The sequence below is a fragment of the Sebastes fasciatus genome, chromosome 3 (genome assembly GCF_043250625.1).
Source record: "Sebastes fasciatus isolate fSebFas1 chromosome 3, fSebFas1.pri, whole genome shotgun sequence".
Lineage (NCBI taxonomy): Eukaryota > Metazoa > Chordata > Actinopteri > Perciformes > Sebastidae > Sebastes > Sebastes fasciatus.
Genome location: NC_133797.1, coordinates 40,050,732 through 40,067,977, shown reverse-complemented (window position 1 = coordinate 40,067,977; position 17,246 = coordinate 40,050,732). Strand labels below are relative to the sequence as shown.

The 17,246-nt window shown below is 42.3% G+C and overlaps 1 protein-coding gene across 1 annotated transcript in view; it reads left to right on the top strand.

Annotated features, from left to right (window-relative positions):
• mfng (MFNG O-fucosylpeptide 3-beta-N-acetylglucosaminyltransferase) overlaps positions 1-14,622 on the top strand; it is a 513,815-nt gene extending 499,193 nt beyond the window's left edge. The window contains exon 9 of the transcript XR_012593375.1: positions 14,594-14,622. The gene's annotated coding sequence lies outside the window, so the exon portion shown is untranslated. The remainder of the gene's footprint in view (positions 1-14,593) is intronic.
• Positions 14,623-17,246: the final 2,624 nt, after the last annotated feature.

The window sequence follows — 17,246 nt, the reverse complement described above, 5'->3', positions numbered from 1 at the left end:
CCCGACCACGGCTCTCAAATATCAGTATATTAGAATCTACGGCCCCGACCACGACTCTGAAATATCAGAAAGTTAGAATCTATGGCCCCGACCATGGCTCTGAAATATCAGTAAGTTAGAATATATGGCCCCGACCATGGCTCTCAAAATATCAGTAATTTAGAATATATGGCCCCGACCACGGCTCTGAAATATCAGCAGCTTAACTGTGCTGTGTATTGATAAATCCTTGGCGCTGTCCGTGGTGCTGAAGTAAAAAATCCAACTCCTTGTGAATATAATGACTTTACTTTACCAAGAGAATGTGGTTTTATGTTGCTTCCTCTTTACCGTAGCGAGCTCGATCGTAACATCTCTAAAACCCCAGATTATGTTGAATGACAACATTTCTGAATGCTTTCACCTCTTTAGACTTCAGCCCGTCCTGTCCATACCAAACACGCTTGGTATTTTCAAGTCACTTTGCAGACGATGTCACTCTGACTAAATAAACTTTAAACAGTGCATGCCCCCAACATCAATTATGTTCCTCAAATAGGACACGGTTTCATAAAAAAAAAGTCGCTTGAACACCTCTGATCACCAGTTTCCTCAGAGGCAGATAAATAAAGTGTTTCATTATCGCATCATTTACATTATGAAGAAAGAATATATAATTTAATTTTGATTTCATGCTGCATGAAGCTGACAGATGAGTCAAAACTTTCTGATGCAATGGCAAAACATTTTTTTTTTTTATCTCTGAGGTTTTGAAAGTTGTGTCAAATAAGTGGAATTACAGCTTCTGGACACATTTAACAAACAAAAAAACAGAATTCATTGTCGAGCAGAGACACGCTGACGTCCTGCTGGATGCTGACTGATAAGACAGAACTCTGGCTCACAATAACACATTTGTCAGTGCTTTCATGCCTCAACCTGAATAATGAATGCTCTTTCAAAGTGATCCAACACCGATCTAAAATGTTCAAAAGTACCTAACTCCATATTGTGCTTTGTAATGGCAGCACTCCTGCTTTACTGAAAGGTACACAGTGTCAACAACTCACTCTTTTGTGCTTCCTCCCGCTCCATTGTCACTGCTGTTAACTCCATGATGTCCATCTTAACCTTCTCCATCATCTTCTGGCTCGTAGTTGGTTGCCCAGACTCTATTAGTGGGTTAGATGGCACCAGTGAAAGTTACACTTAAGGGGACTATTTGTAACTTTCAGAAATGCTTGTTAACAGCGACACCTGTGGCCGTGAAGTCAGCGTTGGGATCGCGCTTGCTCGCTCTAAATATACCTGAACGAGCATCACTCAAAACAGTGAGGCGACACACGTCAGCTAAAACCACAATATCACTCTATATTTCAGCTGCTTGGCAGTAATGTTAGCTGACCAGACCAAGGTCTCTCCACGAACATGATTTAGATCGGATCCTAGTGTTGTCTTTTCCTGCCTCAGCGCAGGCTTCAGCAGCGGGGCTCCGCAGCGTGTCTCCATGCTCTCTCCGCCCTCAGCCGGAGAGAGCATGGAGACACCGGCACCCGGTCGGTAATGAGACAACAACGTAACTCGCTGCGGAGCCCCGTCACTTCACAAGACACGGGAAACCTCTGTTGGTCTGGAGGAGCTGCAGCATTTATTTCTGCACAAACGTCCACTGTACATTCACTAGATATTCTCAGAGCTAAACTAACTCTTCTGCAGTGTGGAGTGAGCGCGCGTTCACGTCTAGAGGTGAAGCGAGCTGAGCGAGAACGCGCACGCTGTCTGAGTGAAGGCAGGCAGGCAGAGGAGGAGAGGCAGCGGCCACACGCGAATGCGCATATGCGAGCGCGCATGTGTCCCGACCCGCTACATTTATACGCTTAAAAAGTTACAAACAGTCCCTTTAACTTTGAATTCATGGAACAGGAATAGGCCCTCAATTATCAGGAGTGCCTGTTTCACTGGCGATCTGTCTTTATCCGGGAAACTTGACCGAGCATACAAGTTTATACCACATCTATCTTCAAATTGACATAAATCCACTGGTCCCTGGGAGACTTTGAGCAAATAAAAATAGACTACTTTTATCAGGCTAATCTGTATGCCTGCAGGCAGCAGCAACAAGTCTCCAATCTTCCCTAATGAGATGTAATATAGCAGATTTATTCCATTTGACATTATTTCATTCTGATGTTGTCATTGCCAGTAATTCTTCTCTGCACAGAGACAGTGACATATTAAAACTTAAAAGCAGACTGCAAACTCAAGATTGTTTGTCTCTCTTTGGTTTCTGTTGTTATAAAATTTGACACAAGTAGTCACAACATGATGTGTTGATGACGGGCTTCTGGTTCCAAAATGATCACCTCACCTCCCAGCTTCAAGGTTCTTCACCTCGTTATCAGTTTTTAGGTTCAGTTTGTATATTGCAGCAGGAACGGTCTTGGTCTTTTCTAGAATTTTCTGCAAGCCAGAGCTGATTTCCACGAGACAAGTCTTGATTTAAAGTGGCAATAGACGAGTCTCAAGACAAATCTCTTTAGAATAATGACACCATCTGCGTTTAGATTGGTTCCCTATAAGCCTATAAGCTTTCACTATTTCGCAATTCTGTCTGCCACCGGGTACGACCTTGCAGCGAAATGAAAGGAAGTGCGTCAACCATTGCGCAACCAAAACAGGAAGAGGATAGCACTTTTATTTTTCCCGGTAGCTATCGGTAGCTATCCCCAGATACCACAGAGTATCAATGTAAGTTCTTTGCAGTTACTATCCCCAGTAAACTCTAAATTACGGGCCAATATACCGTGTTAATATGAAGGAATTTTCTGTATCAATTTTTCACAGGAGTTTTAGCCGTATTTTTAAAATATGCATTGCATTGTGGGAACACGAACCTCCGCTAGTGCAAAAGTTGGAAAAGGCAGAAACCATCGCATACGGCAAAGTTTACTTCAAATTTCAGATGTGGAGAACCTTTCTCACACTTCTGATGTGAAAATGATTTATGTTAGGACCTAACGTTAGCTCGGTATCGTTTTAGTTGGAAAGCTGTTTTGTTGTTTAGTTCAGCTGTTGTCGACCGTTAACGTTACCAGATACACAGGAGTATTTCGCTGACTCATTTTGAGAATAATGCAAGTTTAGTATTGTAATTTACGTTTTACCAAAGCTCATATTTTAGACTTCAGTGGACGTCAGGAAGAGTTAGCCCCAGTTTTAGCCTCAGGTGGTCCACAAAGACTGATAGGTAACGTATAAATGCTAGCGTTAGCGTCTGTTCTCCCTCCAGAATGTAAAGGTTAGACCAGCTATTTGGCTCGGTACGGAGGACATCCTGTAAATCAACACAAACTTCCATTTTAGGATTGAAGAAAATGTCCGTAAAACTTAACGGAGAATGTCCTGGTTATTTTCTGCCAGGACATTATCTGTTTTTCTACGGATTTTTTGTGTAGAGGAAATGGCGGAGGGTGGAACAACCACAGCAACTGTGGAAAACAAAATGCAGTGTGTCCTGTGCAGTGTTGACATCTCTTTTCCAATGACAGTAGCTAGCATTTGCTCCAAAAGTCGGCTAAAAGTCATCAGATGATGTCATACGCTCATTTGCATATCGGCGACATCATTGTGCATTTATTTGCATAAAACTTAGTGGTTGTGTCGGTTGCAGCGAGGGAGACTGCCAAGAGGAGCGAATAGTGAGTCGACAAAAGCGATCCGGTTAACTTTGCGGCAGCGGTGCCAATAATATTACCACTTGGAAACGCTAAAAGTTGTCTGTTTCCACTAGCTAGCAAGTGACTGTATGTTCTTACTGTCCAGAGTAAGAATTCCTCAACCCACAGAGAGTCGGGATTTCTCGCTTGTAAAAACATGAATATCACCAAAGTCGAATTTATAAAGATTTTAACTTCCCCCTGCAGGAAAGGAATCTAAAAGAGGATAGAACAACATGTGTCTGCCAACGCATTGTTTCCTCTGACTATCTTTCCATCTCATCAAAGAATCCATTTTTTACACCACAGGTAAAGTGTATGAAATCCATTCATATTTCAGACATGAATACCTGAATAATGTAGGCCTACACAGACTGAAAATGGTCTCTGTGTTACATGAAGAAGACAAATAGGAACTTTTATACATGAAAATTCTTAAAAGACTTATAACTGAAAGAAAATATACCGTATACTATCAATAGTTCAGCTTGTAGTTGAATTTCATATTTCAATTATTTGATCTTAGCAATGTTTTATGTTTAATATTTGTGGAAGCAAAATTAGAGTTACACATATTTGGAAATATGAATGAGTGTAATATTAAAAAAGGTCAAACTGATGAATGTAAATGTTAAAATGTTTGGTAAAAGTGTTGGAAGATCAAGCAAACCCAACGAATATCAAAACATGGCAGAGTTTAAAAGACGATGTTTACATCTCGATAACATGAATTCTTAAAATTGCACACAGCGGCCCCTCTGTTTCTTGTCTTACGTTATCTTAGCAACAATGAGCTTTTAGAAAACTTGCACCAATTTTCCTCCACTTACAATCTGCACAATTGAAAGAAAAAAAAAAAAGATTTATAGAAAAGTTTAATTGTTGAGTTTTTCCTTCTTTTAATTAAACACAGACGGAAGAAAATCAATAGAGATTGTTAGAGCGCTGGGAATAAAAAGGCTGCTTTTGAATCCTGCTGTTCTGTGTAGCTTTTTTTTTAGGCTTTTTGTTAATACCAGAGAAGAGTGGTGTCCTCTAAATGCAGGGAAAAAGGTTTAATTTATTTTCAAACAATATTGAGGCATACTTTTTAACCCAGGGAAGAAGGGCGGATCAGGGCAGAGAGACAATACTTTAATGATCAGGTCACAGTTTTGATCCCCTAAAGGAACTAATGAGTACAAAACTGCTACGAGATCTCTCGTTAGAGTGTCCTTTAGAAAGACATTGAACCCTTGCGATGCTCACTCACTGAATAAGACTGCCAAATTAGAGACGGCTTTTGGAGAAGGATTAAGAACCAGACACGCTGTAAGGCAGTGAAATGTGCTACCGGTCCTAATCTTAGCCCCCCTCGGTGGGATCCTGAAACCAACGTTTGTCTCATTTTGAAAAACGAGCTGTTCTCCATGACTGCGGATGATTAGAGGAGTGTCCACTGTAGTTTAAATTCAACATTTAATTAGGATAAATCCTTTCAAAGAGGACCAAACAGTAACAATTTATTACTTCCATAAAGTTTGGGAATTAGCAAAAGACAGATAAAAGAAGGAATTTCCGATAAGGCAACTTGATAACGTCTTTCGTAATACTCTCACTGCCTCGGAAACACCCACGTCTATCAAAGTACCCTTGTTTGTAATACAGGCTTTCTGTTACAAGACTATGAGTCTATACAGTCATGCCGGCAGCTCAGGCACATCTTAGTTTAGCCTGTTAGCATGCTTACATTTGCTAATTAGCACTGAACAGAAATTACAGCTGAGATTGATTGGAATAGTTTAGTTGAGATAGTTAAAAACTAGTTAAAAGCAGAGTGATCTGTAAAGTTATTCATCCTGAGAGAGACATGAATGTGTGTTCCAGAAGTGTGGAACCAAGTCACATGACAAATCTGATGACTTTAAACTTGACTTGACAAAATCAAAAAATGACTTGCAACTCGACTTGGACTTTAACACCAATGACTCGTGCCTTCACTTGGACTTGAGCCTTTTGACTTGAAAATAGTTGATACCTTCCCCCCATGCCCAAAGGCCAAAGTATGTTATTTATATGTATGTTACGCATTAGCTAACTCTATCCATTTCCAGCAGGTCGATACTTAATTCCCCTGATCCACTTTGTTTCAACCAATCCAACAGCATCCGATCAAGTCGCAGGAGGAAACCATGAAGAACTAACGTTACGTTAATGAACGCCAGTTGGAAAAAACGATACCAAAGATAATTTCATTCTCGTACAAACTACGCAGTGGTCAACAAAGAACGAATTGCAGTGTGCAAAATGTAAATTAGAGAATTAGACAGACACGCTAATGGAATTGTGAAGAGTGCATTATGACTTGTTTAGGACTCGAAACTCAAAGACTTGAGACTTACTTGTGACTTGCAAAACAATGACCTTTACCAAATGTCATATTTTGGGAGATATTTCACTCAAAACAACAAATGCCACCCTGATGGTGGCGCTAGAGGAGAGGTCACCAAAGACATTAAGGTTCATCCCCTGGGGACCATGAATATCTACCAAAATCCATTTTAATCTATCAGATAGTTGTTGAGATATTTCAGTCTGGACCAAAGTGGTGGACTGACTGACATTTCCCTGGAGCCATCACACTAAAAAAAGAGTGAGCATTGCAGCAATGCTATCTTTTAGTCCACGGGTCAAGCTCCAAAAAAATATGAATTGGCTACTCTTTCCACAACTCAATAGCTCTTTTTCATTACACCCCTCCATTTGGTAAATGCTCGTATCTTTCATATCTCATGCCAACGTGACAATGCTGTCCTGATGATAAGGGCACCAGATTGAACAACGCTGATGGCCTGAGTGAGTGATGAGTAAAAATCTTTCCACTTTCAGTATGTGATATATTGAGCTATCTATTTATAATTTGTTGAAACTTTATTATCCTTTCTGAGTGTTTAAATGCAGTAAAATAAATTAAAATGGTCAGTTTATTAACTTTTTTAGGACCACGACTCCTGGCAAGCTTTGTAGTTCAATAAGGAGAGATCAATTGGAAGTGTATAACAATATCTACTGAGGTTAGCAACAGAGAGAAGTTTTGTAAAACACGCGGAATGTCCGTGTAAACTCGTGGTATTTATACGCCTTCCCGTGAGACCGGGTTGGTTTTTGAGACATTTATTCTTGCTACACGATATGTAAAGATCTGAGAAGCTCTGAATGACTGGAATCAACCTGCTGTCTTATAATAACTACCATTTATGAAACATAATCTCTGATTGGCTGACAATAACAATGAATGGAATCAATGTTCGTTTAACATGAAAGAAACGTGTCACAATCCACCAGGGGAGTTGGCAACACGACTTCAAGAGGAGGAAGTATGAGATAAAAAAGGAAAAGAAGAAAAAGAACAAGATGATATATATTTCATTGAACCCAGAGTAAAATTTGAGGAACAAGTCCAAACACACTCCTCCTCTGTAGTGCTAACTTAAGGCAACCAAACCAGCCCTCATGTAGAATGTAAAAACATAAAAATCCTCTTCCTGACTGATAAAATGTGAAGGCTGGAGGAGATGCAGATGCCTCCGCTGCATTATGCCATCAGGCCCCCCCGATCTCCCGAGGCATTAGTGAAGCACACCTGGCGATATGCTTTGCCAAGGCAGGTCTCCTGTAGCTGGCAGGCTACCACTTGTCTCTCACATCTCCTCAGTGCCCACAGGGTTTAGGAGGTTCACCGGGCCCCCGGGCGGCGCTTGTAGTCCAGACAGGAGGCAGTATCCCACGGCTTCCTCTCCACCAGCAGACACTCGCTCCTGGCTGGTAAACACAGAGCCACACAGAAGCATGATGAGAAAACAGTATGAAATAAAATAAACTGCCAACAGAAAATGTGCATGGTTTTACTTACTTTAACACTGTTTTCCATTCATGCAGTTTTTGGCCAGTGGGCAACTTCACTGGAGTTGATGGAGGTTTGGTTCTTTGCTTCAAGGTCAGCGGGGACAGAGTCACTTGAATCACTTGAATCCAAATCATTTCGCACCACACATCCCCTCTACACACACTCAAACGTGTCACAAGATGATTTCTTTTGGGAATAATCTGGACAATGGTGATGCCTGAAGAAAATGTTTTCTTTCAGATATTCTTTCAGGACATTAAAATAAATAAATAAGTAAAATATTTAAAACAGTTAACCCAAATACAGATCATGTCAGCCTAAAATATGCAGCTTGACTGATATAAAATATGACGATACATATAAATATATATATATTAGCAGGCTTAAAACTTGAGATTGTTTTGTCACTTGACGAAAGTTGACAGAACGGAGAGCATTTCTCAACACAATCAGGTATGAATGGATAACCCTTATTGGGCCTGCCGGGCCGTCTAGCACCCTTTAAAGAAATTATAGACTTTAAGTGTGATATGATATGATTTGGGTTGCAGTTACGCAAAGCCATGTGCAGTTCAACCCTGTCTCCTACAATATTTTGTTCCCATACAACTGAACTGCATTCTCAATTACGTTTCGAGGGAAGCGTATTTTCTCCCGGATTACGGTCGCAGTTTAAAACATTAACGTTGTGAAGTGAAAGCAAAACAAAAACGCAACAAAACTACTTAGTTAAGTTAAGTAAAAATCCCAATGTTTATGTTATTTAAGCTACCGAAGGAATTTTTATATACATATGATGTATCAAATTTTGACATATCAAATACATTTCATTCGAAACGTAATTCACAAAGCAGTTTTGTTGTATGAACGTAATTTTTAGGACACAGGGCTGCATTTACACGACACAGCAAAGATGCTACCATCACATCTTGTGAGTGTTGGTCCCCTCAGTAGGATGTTCAGGCCTTACACCATGCAATATGGCTGCATTCACACCGAATGCCGCGAAAACGCCAGTCCTCCCATTCATTTGCATGTGGGTAGTGTGTTTAGGCTGCAGCGATAAATTTGAAGCAGAATCATCTTTTGGAGAAGCACAACTCGACGTCACGCTGCGGTGGCCAATTACGAAACTCATCAGATCAGACCGGAAGACACCCACGGGAAGAAGAGCAGCATGAATGACTGAAAAACAAAACTTTATGTTTCACTCAGTTTGTCCTTGTGCACCAGTTTAAAACCCCCTGTTTTGATAGGCCTCGCATCCTGGTTAATTATTGAAAGTAAATGTGTTTTGTTTTCAGACCCGGCATACTAGCAGCACTGCGTCACACAAATGGGCCATTTAAGTGACGCTCCCACATCGCCGCACAACCTTTCACTAATCAACGCAACGCCTGATTTGGTGTGAAAGCAGCCTAAGAGTCTGGGGAGAGGGCCAATGTCTCATAATCCATCCGTGTGATCAAGGATGGAAACTAGTGCCTTCTTTAACCTCTAGATTACCGTCCCTCCCATCTAGTCATATAAACAAACCTGACTCATCGTGGCGGGGGTGTTGGAGGTTATGAAACTCTGTCCAACAGCCACTAACACGGTACTTTTGGTTTACAATCGGCTCATGTCTTATTCATCTCGTAGTTTACGAAGCGAAAGAGTCTTAGAGGATGAGATCTCGCCTCCAGAATGAGTTTAATCTCGAATCAACCGGAGACAAACTGCAGCGAGCGTTCGACTGCTGTCAGCAGAGTCGACCGCACGTATTAGTGTGATTATTAATGACTCCTGAAGAGCTTTTCACACTCAGCAGTTTCTACACATCACAGAAAAAGAGTGTGTGCAATTTACTCAGAGCTTTTAACCACTTATTCATATTTACACTGATACAGTACCTACATAATAACTCTTGTGCTGATCATACACAGCGGTTTGGTGGGTCGCTGGTGATTGATAAAGCAGTTAGTTGGTTGATGGATTAACGGAGGCCTGTGAGGTTTTAAAGCTAGGGTGAAGATATCGGTATCAAATGAAACTAGACGGCTTAATGCATCCATTGGTGCCAACCATGTCATGCTAGCTTCTCGAGAGGGAGGCTAAAAAACACTACAAATTTTGGCAAGGTTAAAATTGAAATGGCCCTTGACCTCTGACCTCTAGATATCTGAATGAAAATAGGTCCTATGGGTACACACGAGTCTCCCCTTTACAGACATGCTGCAAAAAAAAACATGCAGTTTTTTTGCATGCAAAAAAAATTTGTTATTGTTGTCTATTCTAAAAATGGTGTATTTTAATATTTCTAAACTAATTTGAATTACATAAATTGTGCATGACTTGAAAGCTGATACTGTTGTGGATTCAATGAGCCCAACTGTATTCATGTGTGATGATGTTAGACCCCATAGTGGCCATTTCATTGTAGTGAGACCATTTTAAGGGTCTCTAAGGGTTAAATCAAATCGCTTCAAATAACAGGAATTAATTGTGATTGAAATAGACTTAAAACTCTTCATTAAATGCAACTAATATCTAATTTAATTCAAACGAATCACTACTACTGAGCTATTGACCGCTTTCTGAGTTTGTTCTCAATGATTTCTTTAATGGTGACCTTCAGAAAGGCCAGATGTTATTTCAATACTCAGATCTTTTTTGCAGGGCTTGTTGTGACCTGCACGTCTGTAATCTGTTGATTCTAAGTAACAGTTGTCCTTTGGATGGCACTGAATATATCTACAAGCTATCCACCCACACACACACCCAAACACACACACCTGTAATGAGGTCTCTTCTGACAGTGCAGCGGTCTGGCCTTCTGCCCTGAACGGCACTGGAATGACATTTACTCTATAAGGCAGAGATCAAAACAGATCAATAGCTGTGACCAATGAAAGGAGTGAGAGTGAACTATCTTTTAACATTATAATAATGAATTCAGGAATTTGAGAGCTGATAAAACTAGTGCGCTTTAATAAACCAGGCCTGCATACATCCAACCTTCATGAAGGTTATAACGTTCAGCTTTTGTTTAAACTGTTTAAGAAAATGATGTTAATTAAACTTCATGGTCATTTGGGGGCTGTGTTTCTGATATATAGGATACCCTTATTTAGGGATGCACTGATACCCGATACTTCCTGTGCTCATGTACTCGTACTCACAAAACGGCTCCGATACAATGGCACCGATACCATTTTACGGCAGCGTGACGTTAACCTCCCGTCACCGTCTTTTGGGTCCTATCGCATGCGCTCCACCTCCCCGGCGGTGCGGGCGAGACGGGCCGGTGGTGCGCCCGACCCCGCAGGGCCGAGATCCCACCTCAGGCGGCGCACGCCCGCCCTCACTTTCATTGTGCCACAGGGTTTTGCTTGCACCCTCTGACTCGTGCGTGCGTTAGACTCCTTGGTCCATGTTTCAAGACGGGTCGGTTGGGTTGCCGACATCGCCGCAGACTCCCTGGCGCCTTTTACGTGGGCCGAGCCCCGCCCCGGGGACACAACGCGGTTGGGGCACACTGAGGACAGTCCCTCCCCAGTAGGGAGAGAGGGCGCAGCGAGCACTTTGTCCACAGCCCCGGGAAGCACCTTCACCCCGCCCCGGGGGCACGACGCGGTTGGGGCGCACTGAGGACAGTCCCTCCCCGGCAGGGAAAGAGGGCGAAGCGAGCATTTTGTCCACGGCCCCGGGAAGCACCTTCACCCCGAGCCTTTCCAAGCCGACCTAGAGCCGGTCGCAGTGCGCCGCCTGGTATGCAGGACTCCCCAGCCTGCCGTGTGTCTCTCACACCCTCCAGCTGGCTGTTAACGAGGGTCTTTTGGCACAGAGAAGTACTCGTATCGGTACTCGTATTGGTACTCGGTATCGGCGAGTGGTATCGGTGCATCCCTACCCTTATTGATATACATTAATTGGATGGACAGTGACACCTCAAAGCAGCAGTGGGTAGAAATGGAGCAAATATGATTGAATGAATAAAAAGTTATTTTTATAAAACGGTCACTATATCCTGACAGTAGTACATGAGACAGGTAATCTGAAAAAAGTCATGTGCCTCTGTGTCCTCCGGATTTCACAGTTAAGGCTCTGTGCGGACATCTGCGTAACTCTAATGTGTTGTGACAAGTCCGTGCGACCGCTACGTTACTGAACATGTGGAAAGCTGATTCCAAAAAGTGCGTCTGCTTGGGAGTATAACCAAGGCTTTACATTGGCTCCCTATCCATATCAGATCAGACTTACAAAATCCTAAACGGACCCGCCCCATCATACCTGTCTGATCTCCTTAAACCTTGTATTCCACCCGGCGCTCTCTGTTCTCAGACTGCAGGGCTCCTGTCTGTCCCCATAGATAAAAAGACGTCAGCCTTTTCCCATCATGCCCTCTTCCTCTGGAATAAAACTCCACGCTGACATCGGAGAGTCTGACTCTGTTGAGGTCTATAAGAATCAGAACTTTTCACCTTGACTCTTGAGTTAGTTGCTTATTCTTTGGCTACTTCAAGTCGTGTAGCTGTTACCATTATCCTTCCAACGGGTTGGTCTCAGGCTCAATGAATCATTAAGCCTAGCACTATAGTCCATGTTTGTCCTGCAGACAAGAATACTGAAAGCTGTCTGGAAACCACTGCTTCTCTCTAACCCTCTGTTTGTTTCTGTCCCACAAGCACTTGAGCGTCCAAGCTGTGCTTCTATTCCTCTCGCTCTCTATTTTCACGAGGGCTTCTCTGTGCTGGACCACATCGGTCGTCCTTGGACCCTCTCTCTTCAGCCTCTCCTCGTCTCTCTCTCTCTCTCTCTCTCCCTCTGTGTGCTTGTTCCCTCTCTCCTTCTCCTTCTCCTTCCTCTCTTTTTTATATCGTAATCAATTGGGAAATGTGACTTTGTAAATTTTCAAAAATTTAAATCTCATAAGCTCTAAAATCTCAGAAGGCATCCAATTTGCACTTCTCCGTCTAATTATAGTTTCCTTCATTGGAGAAACAGCATCAAGTGCAGCTATAAATTGCTCTTTAAAACGAGTCCAAGCCTTATCAACATCATTGCTACCCAAAACATCAGACCAATCTTGCTCACAAAGCCTGTGCTAAATCCCTCAGCTCGGTCATGTTTTGTACATTTGAACCTAACAGAGCTGTGATTTACAGGTTTAACTGGGATTTATATATCACTTAAAGCAATATCAAGGACACCGTAGTGTAGTGTATTGTTTAGCTGTAATATGAGAAAGTTTGTGACCCGGCAGTTCAGATCTCTTGAGGAAATACCAAGCACCGCCCACCAGCCGGAGCACAGCCAACAGGAACGCTCTCTCTCTCTCTGAAATGACCTGTGATTGGCCAAAGTCTCCCGTCGCGGTCAATAGATGTTTTTGAAAGCCTGAAAACAGAGCCATGAGGAGGTGCAGAAGTCTAGTTATCTCTCAGAACACTTGAATTACAATATGCTGAAAGGTTATTATGGAATTTTTGCCCAATGATGCCAAAAACTTGTTGCCTCCTGAAGCTTTAAATAGATCATCAAAAGCTTTCCGCATGTCAAGCGTATATCCTCCTCTGAGCAACACGTTGTCACCTGCGAGCTACCAGGATCAAACAACATCCACGGGACACATTTCCTTCAAGCTACATCCATTGCACACCGGGGGGATGTCAGAGTTACTCCTCCGGGTTATAGATCACAAGTCTTTGACGTGATGTTTCCACATGAACAAATACATCACAGAGATCACAAGCAAAGTGCTTTACCTTAGTAGCTGATGCTGAACTTGCCGGTTGCCTATGGATCTAGAAGCTGGCCTGGAGAAGCCATATCTTTGCCCTCAGCATTTGCTGTAACTCAACAGTTTTTGTCCAGAAACTCTTGGACAAAGGCACACTCACTGGGACGTTGGCGCTGATGTAATTGAGCTCTGTTCTGCTGGGGACACACAGCAGGAGCTCCGTATGTCAACCCGCTGCTTCTCCACCCACATTTCCATCCAAGAGACAGCAACTGAATTATTAACTGTGTCGTGCTACTGTAGATTACTTTAACATATTTGCATTGGCTGATTTAAATTTGCAGCGATGCAGATTTTTGTGCACTATCTCTGTGAAACAAGAATGAAATAGAGGATGTAGAAATAAGTAGTAGAAGTTGGGAGTATTTATAATTTATATTTTAGAAACTTTGAACAAGTTTTCAGTTGTAGTTTTGAGTGCAAGAATGGAGAGACAGAAAGAAAGGTGGAAAACATTGACAAGGTGTGTGGAGGCTGTTGGGTGGGCTGGTGGATAGAGGTGAAAAGGGAGAAAATAGGTGGAGATGGTTAAGGATGAAGACAAAGAGGAGGTGACTATGATGATATAATTATGATGGTGGTTTGCAGGAGAAAAAAAGAAGACATAAACTCGTACTATTGGTTCCTTGTTTAAATTTGACCTGCTTGCTGAAAACGTCCAGGTATCACTAAAGTCATCAAGGTTCATCCTCTTGGCACCATCAGTACCAAACTTTATAGAAATCCATTCAACAGTTTCGTGACATTTCATTAAAAAAAAAAAAATGTTGGAGCTAGAGGAAAGGTGAGCACGATTCTTCCTTTGGAACCATGAATGTGTGTGAAATCACCCGATTCGACTGTTATCAGTTCATTAAATAGGCGTTATCAGTCGCTATAAGCACCATAGATGTGGGTCAGTAGGGGCCTACTACGCCTACTACGTTGTAAAAGTGAAAGTGAAACTTAAAAGCAACACGTTCTAACATGTAAAACTGAATGAAACGTCACATTTTGAACAAAAACAAAAAGGCTTCTTTAGGTTTAGGCAGTAAAACTACAACTTCTTTAGGTTAGGCAAAAAAACTACAACTTATTTAGGTTTAGACAGTAAAACTACAACTTCTTTAGGTTTAGGCAACAAAACTACAACTTCTTTAGCTTTAGGCAACAAAACTATAACTTCTTTAGGTTTAGACAGTAAAACTACAACTTCTTTAGGTTTAGGCAACAAAACTACAACTTCTTTAGGTTTAGGCAATAAAACTACAACTTCTTTAGGTTTAGGCAACAACACTTGGTTAAGTTTAGGGGAAAACATTGTGTTTTGGCTTAGAATAACTATGAACACAAAGACAACTACACATTCGGGATGCAAACTCCGGTTTCCTGGGTGAAAGTCCTGTGTTTTGTGTCCATTATATCGTCCCCGACCTCCACACCTTATGGAGTTTCACACTGTCTATACAGCGTCTGACTTCTACTTCTGTCCCTGTCATAATTACTACGGTCACTAGAAGTCACTGTTGTGTTCTTTTATACCTTCTTTAGGTGATCTACCATGTGAATAAATTATAAAACCTACTAGTGGGTGTAGTAGGCCCCTATTGACCCATATCTATGGGGCTTATCGTCTGATAACGGCTATTTAACAGCCTGACAATAGTCTAATCGGCTGGTGAAATATCACAACAACTATTTCATGGTCATCCATCAAATACATATTTCAGTCTGGACTATTGTTGATCTGTTTTTATATAAGATTTCAAAAGTCAGTTGATTCAGCAGACGTTAAGGGAAACAGTGCAGTGGCCCTGGAAGAGAGCTGAAGAAGAAAACAAGCACAGAGCACTTGACATCTTGAAAAAAGAAGAATCAAACAAGTTGACAGATGCAGCAACAGAAGAAAGTAAAAGATTCAGACTTTGGCATCGGACACATACCGAGAGCCGGATGCAGAGTCACATCTTGGCTGGTGCGTTTAGCTCCTCTTGGCCCTCTCCTGTCTCTGGATGCTCCCACAGTAGAGCTGGACGAGACGGAGACAGACAGCAGGCTGGTGAGCAGCCGGCAGGGACGATAACAGCTGAATCAGGGAGAAATGGGGCCAAAAGTGGGAGCCGCCCTCACCTAATGAAGCACCATAAATACAACAAGACAACCCTTTCTTTCTCTCTCTTTCGTTCTCCTTTATCTGCGACTCTCGCTTTCTCTGCCAGCGTCTGTGGAAACAGCACACACACACACATATGCAAAATTCTATATTCAGTAGCTGCCTTTACAGTATCAGCTTTACTGGAGATAATACTATTCAGTGGCAACATGCCAGACTGGTGCCTAGTGCTTCACCCTCAAGCACACTGGCAAATACTAATGACTTGTGACTGGCTGCGTTCTCATGCAGCTGCATTTCAATAAATCCTTACACAACAATGACACCTGCTGGCCAACCGAGACCTGATTGGCATGACAGGAACACACTTTCAGTAGCAGACAGTTTGAGTCTTTATCAAGTGTTATAGCAGAAGGGTATACTCCAGTTACACTGTTTTGTATGGCAGCCAAAAATGCAGGGAAAAAAACAAATATATGAATCTTTATTTATTAACAGGGTTATTTTGTTCTCTACCAACGCTGAATCATCCCTTGGCTTTATCTCATCGTGTTTACTACAGCAGCTCCTGACTAATTAATCCCGAATCTGTTTGCGTAATTCAAAATGTCTGAACCTCGTTTAGAATGCAGGAGCTTTAAATGGATGCAAATGAAGAAACCGTGTAGCTCCAGATTTTTTTTTTTTTTACTCTTTCAAGAGTCAGTTAACCCTTCAATATCAAGACTGGCATTTTGGGAAGCTGGAGCACAAATAGAGGACTACATCTGAACCTTTATACACAGCAGACATGAACCCGGGCCCAGGAGTCTTCATAAGGACAATGACACAGATGTCTGTATTAGCTGTCAAGCCACGAGCTCTGAGCAGCATGAATTATTTAAAGTCCGACAAGCCATGTCTTGTAGGCTTATTAAAGGGACTGTTTGTAACTTTTTAAGCGTATAAATGTAGCGGGTCGGGACACATGCGCGCTCGCATATGCACGTTCGCGTGTGGCCGCTGCCTCTGCTCCTCTGCCTGCTCTCCTTCACTCAGACAGCGCGCGCGTTCTCGCTCAGCTCGCTCCACCTCTAGACGTGAAGGCGCGCTCACTCCACACTGCAAGAAGGTTAGTTTAGCTCTGAGAATATCTAGTGACGTTTGGGCAGAAATAACTGCAGCAGCTCCTCCAGACCAACAGAGGTTTCCCGTGTCTTGTGAAGTGACGGGGCTCTGCAGAGAGACACGTTGTTGTCTCGTTACCGACCGGGTGCCGGTGTCTTCCTGCTCTCTCCGGCTGCGGGCGGAGAGAGCAGGAAGACACGCTGCAGAGCCCCACTACATCAGTCTGCGCTGAGGCAGGAAAAGCCAACACTAGGATCAGATCTAAATCATGTTCATGGAGAGACCTTCGTCTGGTCTGCTAACATTACTGCCAAGCAGCTGAAATATAGAGTGATATTGTAGTTTTAGCTGACGTGTGTCGCCTCACTGTGTTGAGCGTTGCTCGTTCAGGTATATTTAGAGCGAGCAAGCGCGAGCCCGACGCTGACTTTCGTTGATTTCACGGCCACAGGTGTCGCTGTTAACAAGCATTTCTGAAAGTTACAAATAGTCCCTTTAAAGTCCGACAAGCCATGTCTTTTAGGCTTATTTAGTATAAAACAAGGCTGTTGTCTTATAGAGAAGGGAAGGTATAGAAATGAAAGACAAAATCATCACATGTACTGTATTTGTGAATATATTAAATAATACAAGCATCACCAATTGATTGACAGAAAAAAATAATGAGGATATGATCTGATCTGT